The sequence below is a fragment of the Neophocaena asiaeorientalis genome, unplaced genomic scaffold (genome assembly GCF_003031525.2).
Source record: "Neophocaena asiaeorientalis asiaeorientalis breed wild unplaced genomic scaffold, Neophocaena_asiaeorientalis_V1.1 scaffold7, whole genome shotgun sequence".
Taxonomy (NCBI): Eukaryota; Metazoa; Chordata; class Mammalia; order Artiodactyla; family Phocoenidae; genus Neophocaena; species Neophocaena asiaeorientalis.
The window spans coordinates 13,899,105-13,908,037 of record NW_020185337.1 but is presented as its reverse complement, the minus strand read 5'-3'; the positions used below and the strand labels follow the sequence as shown (position 1 = coordinate 13,908,037).

General features: G+C 38.0%; 1 protein-coding gene across 2 annotated transcripts in view; it reads right to left on the bottom strand.

Moving 5' to 3' along the window:
- The window catches only part of UNC5C (unc-5 netrin receptor C), a 389,709-nt gene that overhangs the window by 163,208 nt on the left and 217,568 nt on the right, over positions 1-8,933 (bottom strand). The window lies entirely within an intron of this gene.

Genomic DNA, 8,933 nt, shown 5'->3' with positions numbered 1-8,933 from the left:
TGAAAGAATGCTCAACATCACTAATCATTAGAGAAATGCAAATCAAAACTACAATAAGGTATCACCTCACACCAGTCAGAATGGCCATCATCAAAACAGCTACAAACAATAAATGCTGGAGAGGATGTGGAGAAAAGGGAACCCTCTTGCACTGTTGGTGAGAATGTAAATTGATACAGCCACTATGGAGAACAGTATGGATGTTCCTTAAAAAGTAAAAATAGAACTACCATACGACCCAACATTCCCACTAGGCATATACCCTGAGAAAACCATAATTCAAAAAGAGTCATGTACCACAATGTTCATTGCAGCTCTATTTATAATAGCCAGGACATGGAAGCAACCTAAGTGTCTATTGACAGATGAATGGATAAGAAGATGTGGCACATATATACAATGGAATATTACTCAGCCATAATAAAAACAAAATTGAGCTATTTCTAGTGAGGTGAGTGGATCTAGAGTCTGTGATACAGAGTGAAGTAAGTCAGAAAGAGAAAAACAAATACCATATGCTATCACGTATATATGGAATCTAAAGAAAACAAAAAATAAAAATAATGGTTATGAAGAACCTAGGGGTAGGACAGGAATAAAGACACAGATGTAGAGAATGGACTTGAGGACATGGGGGGTGGGGGAAGGGTAAGCTGGGACGAAGTAAGAGAGTGGCATGGACATACATACACTACCAAATGGAAGATAGCTAGCTAGTGGGAAGCAGTTGCATAGCACAGGGAGATCAGCTTGGTGCTTTGTGACCACCTAGAGGGGTGGGATAAGGAGGGTCGGAGGGAGAGGGTGGGAGGGAGACGCACGAGGGAGGAGACATGGGGATATATGTATATGTATAGCTGATTCAATTTGTTATAAACCAGAAACTAACACACCATTGTAAAGCAGTTACTCTCCAATAAAGATGTTAAAAAAAAGAAAAGTATAAGGCTCTTAGGTAAACCTTGAATCCTATGCAAGGAGCTGAGAAGAAATACAGAAATATGAATTAAAAACCTTTAAGCTCAGATTCAAATCTGTCATTATTTTCAAAAGATGCCACTTCACGGCATATTCATTCATTCAACCAAACATATTTATTAAGCTCAGAATTATTCTCAACACTGGAAATATAGATGACAGCATCAAGTCAACCAGTATTAGTTACACAGTAGAGCCTAGAGTCTAGAAATGCTGTTTAGTCTTATTTGGAAACTATATCTCAAATTCCATATGTGTTATATGACTAGTCACACCAATTTTCATTAGATCACACATATGGAGAAAAGACAGCCTCTTCAATAAGTGGTGGTGGGAAAACTGGACAGCTATAAGTAAAAGAATGAAATTAGAACACTCCCTAACAACATACACAAAAATAAGCTCAAAATGGATTAAAGACCTAAATGTAAGGTCTGACACTATAAAACTCTTAGAGGAAAACATAGGCAGAACACTCTATGACATAAATCACAGCAAGAATCCTTTTTGACCCACCTCCTAGGGAAATGGAAATAAAAAGAAAAATAAACAAATGGGACCTAATTAAACTTAAAAGCTTTTGCACAGCAAAGGAAATCATAAACAAGTTGAAAAGACAACCCTCAGAGTGGGAGAAAATATTTCTAAATGAAGCAACTGACAAAGGATTAATCTCCAAAATTTATAAACAGCTCATGCAGCTCAGTATCAAAAAAACAAACAACCCAATCCAAAAATGGGCAGAAGACCTAAATAGACATTTCTCCAAAGAAGATATACAGATTGCCAACAAACGCGTGAAAGAATGCTCAACATCACTAATCATTAGAGAAATGCAAATCAAAACTACAATAAGGTATCACCTCACACCAGTCAGAATGGCCATCATCAAAACAGCTACAAACAATAAATGCTGGAGAGGATGTGGAGAAAAGGGAACCCTCTTGCACTGTTGGTGAGAATGTAAATTGATACAGCCACTATGGAGAACAGTATGGATGTTCCTTAAAAAGTAAAAATAGAACTACCATACGACCCAACATTCCCACTAGGCATATACCCTGAGAAAACCATAATTCAAAAAGAGTCATGTACCACAATGTTCATTGCAGCTCTATTTATAATAGCCAGGACATGGAAGCAACCTAAGTGTCTATTGACAGATGAATGGATAAGAAGATGTGGCACATATATACAATGGAATATTACTCAGCCATAATAAAAACAAAATTGAGCTATTTCTAGTGAGGTGAGTGGATCTAGAGTCTGTGATACAGAGTGAAGTAAGTCAGAAAGAGAAAAACAAATACCATATGCTATCACGTATATATGGAATCTAAAGAAAACAAAAAATAAAAATAATGGTTATGAAGAACCTAGGGGTAGGACAGGAATAAAGACACAGATGTAGAGAATGGACTTGAGGACATGGGGGGTGGGGGAAGGGTAAGCTGGGACGAAGTAAGAGAGTGGCATGGACATACATACACTACCAAATGGAAGATAGCTAGCTAGTGGGAAGCAGTTGCATAGCACAGGGAGATCAGCTTGGTGCTTTGTGACCACCTAGAGGGGTGGGATAAGGAGGGTCGGAGGGAGAGGGTGGGAGGGAGACGCACGAGGGAGGAGACATGGGGATATATGTATATGTATAGCTGATTCAATTTGTTATAAACCAGAAACTAACACACCATTGTAAAGCAGTTACTCTCCAATAAAGATGTTAAAAAAAAGAAAAGTATAAGGCTCTTAGGTAAACCTTGAATCCTATGCAAGGAGCTGAGAAGAAATACAGAAATATGAATTAAAAACCTTTAAGCTCAGATTCAAATCTGTCATTATTTTCAAAAGATGCCACTTCACGGCATATTCATTCATTCAACCAAACATATTTATTAAGCTCAGAATTATTCTCAACACTGGAAATATAGATGACAGCATCAAGTCAACCAGTATTAGTTACACAGTAGAGCCTAGAGTCTAGAAATGCTGTTTAGTCTTATTTGGAAACTATATCTCAAATTCCATATGTGTTATATGACTAGTCACACCAATTTTCATTAGAATATTAATAATATTAGAGTAATAACATGAAGAACAAAAGTCTCATTTTTTATAGCACTGAAATTTATTAAACATATTTCTCCCTCCCTGCTGTCCCAACACCACAGAATAAACAAAATCCCAAAACCATCAGAGATATTTGCCCACTTTGAAGTATGTTTTCCTTTAACTTGGGTTCTGCATGATTCCAAATGAAAGACAGAAAATAATAAAAGTGCCTTTAAAAACCCTATTATTATATTTCACAAAAGTCAAAGGAGTCTAATACACTCTACTTAAGTTAGGCCTGATATTTTTCTTCCTATGAGGGATAGTGGAGGACAAAACTACTATTAATTCCCTAAGTTGATTAAGCACCCTGGGCTAATATATAAAGTGAAAACTCTGAGACCAAAATTAAAAGTTTTTACAAGTTCTTTGAAAGCACATAGATTCAGCAGCAAATGCAGTTTATGGTGTTGGTAGTTGAAAACTGGTTGCTAAGATGTTATCTTGGAACTCATTGCATCGCTCATTCAGTTGTTGCCCTGCTTGGAGAGATGGCCATTGGTAAAGGGGACATTTGCTCACGAAGAATCCTGGCCTGGGACCTTTTTCACCTCGGTCACGTGACAGCTGTCAAACAGTAATGATATCTGGTCTCTACCAATCTGTTTTGCAGTCAAAACTGGCTTCACTTGCATCACTGACAGAACTAACTTTCAAAACTGCTTCACAATTATAAATTACTGACCCTACAGTGTAAATGACGTTTCCTGTCTCTAACTTGCTTTCTCACTTTACTTCCTTAATTTACTTTCTTCTGGCAAGGCATCATTTCTGGTTTTTCAATTGTTGAACATCAAGGACCCAAATTGTCAGCTTACTAAAGGATAACCTCATTTCCATCAATTTCAGCTTCTTTAGTCAATATGCAAAGACACTCAAGACTGCTTAAATAAACATAGTTCAGAAAGGCAAAGGAATGGGGAACCGAGGGACTGACAGATCCATCAGCGTGATGTCATGAAGGCCTTATTCCATTTTTTCTTGTTTTTCTCTTCCAAAGCGCTTACTGTTATATGTAATGACGGATAGTGCTGATAACCAATAAAAGTGCCACAAAATATCAGACTCAAATCCTGTAAAATGTTACTGTTGTTTGTAATTTTTATGACTCATGAAGGCAGAGGGTCAACTTGATTTTTTTTTACTATAGGTGTATATTTATACATACAACAACATGTATGTATTTCATAACAATATGTTTATTCAGGTATGTAAAATATAAAAAGCCTTTCTTTCAGTCATTGTTTTAGAAGGTGAGACTTGTTCCTTTAGAAGGAAGGATGATTGTAAGACACCTTGTTCCTTTAGCAGGAAAGATGATTGTATACCACCTTACCTTATTCAGTAATGTAGCAAAAGTACTTATATATTCACATCCTATAGAAAGATAGAGAAGCACTAAAAATTGATTACCCTGCCAGGCCAATGTGTGTCTCTCTTCATCCTTCACTTCATCCCTGACTTCAGGGAAGTTCAAATGTGGATAAAATGATATGAACTGCTTTCAAAAAAAATTCTTCTGATTATTTTATTGTAAACTATTGGGAAGACTAATGGACGCTGAGAAAAAGTCACACGTGTGTTTTCAAGTCAAACAGCATTCTGTTAAGTGCTGGGGGAAAAAAAACCAGTAATGATACGATATATTTAGAAAATGTATAGACAAACTAATTTTGCATTTCCTTAATTTGGAATTTTAAAACAAGAGGATCACTCCAAGGAAAGAGAAGTAATTCTATGTCTTGGTTTGAGGCTTCATAAAGTATTGATTTTTCAAGGTATTTGTTAAATGACACTTAATATGTAACTTATTAAGAAATTATTTCTATCATTTGGAATGTTTTCATCATGTCATAAATCCAGTGTTTCGTTAATATATCATCCTAATCTCTGTATGAACCCCATCTCTTAAATTTGATCTATAGAGATGCCTTAACCAGCCATAGGATATTAGTTTATTAATATTTCTTGTAATACATATACAGTGTATTTAAGTCTATGCCCCAGATTAATTCACATCAGGCAATATGTTACATCACTTCCAGTACTCAAGTCAGATGTAAGAATGACTTTTATAAAGATAATTTTCAAGACCCTGAGTCAGTAAAATATACATAGTGAAACTGACATGACAAAATGCAAATGAACTGATTACCAGTGGGCTCACAGGCTGTTGTGAAATTCTTCCCTTCTTCATTTGCAACAGATGGCCTGGGTACTATGCTCAACCATGGAAACTGGCCCAGATAACAACTCCCCCACCATCAGGTTAAGCATGCTAAGAGAATACTTTCTTTGTTCTGGACAAAAAATGGTAAGTGTCAGCATTAATTTCCAGATATAGTGGTATTTCATAAATTTCCTCTCTTTGAAATTTCATCTTCTATTTTTTTCTGGAGTAATTTTTAAAAATCAAACAAGCAAGTCAATTCTCTTCAACCAAAATCTATAAAGGAAAACGGCTGAGTATTTAAGTCTCCAGTATGGTTACATCTACATGTATTTAACAAGGAAAAAGTGATCATCTCCAAGTATGTGTATTTTATAAGGAAAAAGTTATTATCTGCAAATGATCACCTACAAATGAACATTTAACTGTTTTGCACTATAAATTTGCCTCTCACATATGGAGAAATCTACTTTTCAGTTTTGGAAACCAGAGTAATGCAACTCTTCCTGATTTTCAAAAGCCAGAAATATGTAACAAATGCTTAACTCTAGTATGAAAGTTCTTTGAAGACAGGGACTGCTGAGTTTTCATTTGTATTTTCCATAAGTCTAGTATAGTGTCAGGCACTTATAGGAGATCAATAAAATGCTTACACTAAAGGTAACTTTGATTATGCTTAACATATGCACAAGATATTTTAGAGTTTATAGTGCTTCAAACTCATTTACAAATATAGGGTGTCATAACAATAGTAATATCTACAAACTGGACTGGCTATGAAATTTGTGTGGCCCAGTGCAGAATGATAATTTGGGGATCCTTGTATAAAAATGTATTAAGAATTCCGAGATGGTGAAGATGGTGGTGTGGGAAGACACTGAGTTAGCATCTCCCCACAACTAGGGTGCCTGCCAGCCATTGGTGGGATACCCTGCTGCCCTAGGAGATGGGAGGAACCCCCAAGTAAACCGGTAGGATGTGGGGGGACCAAGGGGGGAGGAGAATTGGAGGGCAGACAGGATTGGCGCCCCTGAGAGCGGGGAGATGAGGAGATGCAGGCGGGAGGGATGCTCCGGGAAGAGCGGGAGAAGAGCAGAGGGTGACTGCCTGGCCCACTGGGACTGGGCAGCCTGCGGAGCTCTCTCAGTCAGTCCCCTGCCCTCCAAAGCCCCATCCCAGCTGTGTGGGTCCTGGGGGGCATAGGAGGGAGGCTGGAGAGATCAGGAGAGGCAGGCGGGAGGGGCCCTCCAGGATGGGAGGAGCAGGAGAGGAGAGGAGGGCATTTTCCCTGCCCATTTGAGCCCAAGAAGCCTGCTGGGCTCCCAGGTGAGGTCCCCTGCCCTCTGAGACCAGGGCTGGGGGGGGCACGCCTGGGCCCCTTCTGTTCCTTGAGCCTAAGCCCCACCACCGACGGCCCCCAGGGCCTTTTCCAGCCCTGTGGGTCCTGAACATTGGCCCCACCCACCACCCAAACCTCGCCCTGGCTTAGGCCCCGCCCTCCACAGCCAAGGCTTCCCCCCCTTTTTTTCCTTTTTTTTTTTTTTTTTTTCTTCCTCCTCTTTTTTTTTTTTTTACTATTGTGGCACTGCAGTACCTTCTGGTTGTTGATTTGTGTATATTTTTATTTTTATATTCTTTCTAACATATCTTTTCGTTTCCAAGTCTTATTTTATTATTTCCTTCGTTATTTTTCTTTTTTTTTTTTTTTTTTGCCATGCCACATGGCTTGCAGGATCTTGCTTCACAAGCTGGGGTTTGGGCTGAAGCTCCTGCAGTGGGAGCTCTGAGTCCAAACCACTGGACTAACAGAGAACCTCAGACCCCAGGGAATATTCATTGGAGTGAGGTGTCACGGAGGTTCTCATCTCAGCACCAAGACCCAGCTCTACCCAACAGCCTACAAACTGCACTGTGGGAATTCTCAGGCCAAACAACCAGTAAGACAGGAACACAGTCTCACTCATTAAAAAAAAAAAAAAAAAAATGAGATGGCAAAAAAATACGTCACAGATGAAGGAGCAAGGTAAAAACCTACAGGACCAGGACGAAATAAATGAAGAGGAAATAGGCAATCTGCCTGAAAAAGAATTCAGAGTAATGATAGTAAAGATGATCCAGAATCTCGGAAATAGAATGGAGGCACAGATTGAGAAAATACAAGTAATGTTAAACAAAGATCTACAAGAACTAAAGAACAAACAAACAGAGGTGAACAACACAATAACTGAAAAGAAAAATACACTAAAAGGAATCAATAACAGAATAACTGAGGCAGAAGAACGAATAAGTGAGCTGGAAGACAAAATGGTGGAAATAACTGCCAAGGAGCAGAATAAAGAAAAAAGAATGAATTCAAGTCAATCTCAGAAACCTCTAGGACAACACTAAATGGACCAATATTCGAATTATAGGGGTCCCAAGAGAAGAAGAGAAAAATAAAGGGTCTGAGAAAATATCTGAAGAGATTATAGTGGAAAACTTCACTAACATGGGAAAGGAAATAGTCACCTAAGTCCAGGAAGCAGAGAGAGTCCCAGGCAGGATAAATCCTAGGAGAAACACACCAAGACACACGTTAATCAAACTAAAAAATATTAAAATCAAATAAAAAATATTAAGAGCAGCAAGGGAACAAAGAATAACATACAAAGGAATCCCCATAATGTTATCAGCTGATTTTTCAGCAGAAACTCTGCAGGCCAGAAGGGAGTGGCAGGATATACATAAAGTGATGAAAGAGAAAAAACTACAACCAAGATTACTCTACCAGGCAAGGATCTCATTAAGATTTGAGGGAGAAATCAAAGCTTTTCAGGAAAGCAAAAGCTAAGAGAATTCAGCACCACCAAACCAGCTTTACAACAAATGCTCAATAAACTTCTCTAGGCTGGAAACACAAGGGAAGAAAAAGACCCACAGAAACAAAACCAAAACAATTAAGAGAATGGTAATAGGAAAATACATATCAGTAATAACCTTGAATGTAAATGGATTAAATGCCCCAACCAAAAGACACAGACTGGCTGAATGGATACAAAAACAAGACCTATATATATGCTGTCTACAAGAGACCCACTTCAGACCTTGGGAGACATACAGACTGAAAGTGAAGGGATGGAAAAAGATATTCCATTCAGATGGAAATCAAAAGAAAGTTGGAGTAGCAATTCTCATATCAGATAAAAAAGACTTTAAAATAAGGACTATTACAACAGATATGGAGAGACACTACATAATGACCAAAGGATCATTCCAAGAAGAAGATATAACAATTATAAATGTTATGCATCCAACATAGGAACACCTTAATACATAAGGCAAATGCTAACAACCATGAGAGGGGACGTTTACAGTAACAAAATAATAGTAAGAGACTTTAACACGCCACTTACACCAATGGACAGACCATCCAAACAGAAAATAAATAAAGAAACACAAGCTTTAAATGACACAACAGACCAGATAGGTTTAATTGACTTTTATAGAACATTCCACCTGAAACTGGCAGAATACACTTTCTTCTCAAGTGCACATGGAACATTCTCCAGAATAGACCACATCTTGGGTCACAAATCAAGCCTCGGAAAATTTAAGAAAATTGAAATCGTATCAAGCATCTTTTCTAACCACAACGCTATGAGATTGGAAATCAATTACAGGGAAAAAAATGTAA